Source organism: Montipora capricornis, chromosome 11 (assembly GCF_036669925.1).
Source record: "Montipora capricornis isolate CH-2021 chromosome 11, ASM3666992v2, whole genome shotgun sequence".
NCBI lineage: Eukaryota > Metazoa > Cnidaria > Anthozoa > Scleractinia > Acroporidae > Montipora > Montipora capricornis.
The window spans coordinates 28,339,594-28,341,172 of NC_090893.1; positions in this window are offsets into that span (position 1 = coordinate 28,339,594).

Consider the following 1,579-nt stretch of genomic DNA (forward strand, 5'->3'; position numbering starts at 1 on the left):
CACTGGTTAGACCCACATTAAAAGATGCTTGTGCATCGTGGGACCCTTACAGAAAACACCAAATAGACCAGCTTGAGAAAGTCCAGAGACGGGCTGGGCTGTTCGTTTTGTGACCAAGACCTTCTCAAGAGAGGAGGGCTGTGTGTCCCAAGCATTAAACTAAGCGAATATAGTGACGCTATGCATTCTCTACAAAACACTTAAGCCTGGTTCAGACGCCATACCTCACATGCATGAGCCGAATCGGGTCATTGAATTAAGTTCATGTGAAGTACGGCGTCTGAATCAATTCAGAACGACCTGTCTAATTCGGATCGGCTAAGCAAATTTTCCCACCTGGCTTAGCCGGGAATTACGGCTGTGGCGCGGCTTTGGTCCAGACGCCGCAATTCATACACGCCGAATCAAATGCGGAGATTATTACAACTTTGCAGTTTTCTTCATGCAGTCATAGTATGCTTCTGTGAATTAATTTCGACGCAATTAAGTTCGGCATCTGAATCAATTCAACCGGGATTAATTTATTTGAGTCGGTCTAAATTCGAATTCGATTCGGCTCATGTGAAATACGGCGTCTGAACCGGGCCTTAACAACCAAGCAGAAATTACTGTTCCGACCAATGTTCAGCACCAGAAACTCCGACTGACCTACCACTCCCATCCACTTAAATTTAATTATGCCCTCATGTGAGGGCACACAAGCTTAGTTTTTGGCCGAGAACGATAAAAGACTGATTGGAACAGTTCACACGTGGACATTTTACAATCGAACTCAATTCACTGTTTCAAAAGAGCTCTGGCATCCGCTCAAATGAACCAGTAAACGGACTTTAATTATTCATAAATTGTTATTTTTTCATTATATTCAGTTTATTTATTTATTTACTATTTTTGTTTTGTCTTATTATTATTTTGTGTCGCTTGCGAGATTCCCTTATTCAGGATCTTGCAAGTTATGAAGGTAGATAGCTCGGTTTACTCTGCAGAAAATTTTTGGCACGGCTCGGGTGACATTGGCACGGGTCCCCAAAAAAGAGGTTCTGCTCGGATAGAACAACAAACACTTCAACGGGCCAAGTCTGAGCCTTAGTTCATATAGGCTAGCGGTTTTTTGAACACATTTCAAGATGGCGGCTCATTCTCCACCAAAATCACGCGGATGTTCTTGGTTATAGTTGAGCTGCGCATGGCTCCAAGAGAAGTTACGTGGGTCCAAAAATTTCGGTACGGTATTTTTAGTACGGTAAAAATGGTGTAGTGTAAACAAAGTTCGCTGAGCTCTCTTTTGGCACCCGTGCCAATTGCACACGAACCGTGCCAAAAATTTTCTATAGTGCAAATCGGGCTGTAGATGCGAAATGTAGACTGAAGTGACCGTCGCACTTATCTGCACAATTTAAGTAAGATAGTGGAAAACGGTAGGCTGGGACGGTTGGATGCGTATACCGGAGACTTTGGACGAGTACGGTAGAAAGGCGCGAAAATTTTTAACTTAAAATTCGGCCGCCAACACGACCGTGGGACGGTGGAATAAACATGAAGGGGCGAGAAATTCTCTTGTAATTTCTTTTGCAGAAGG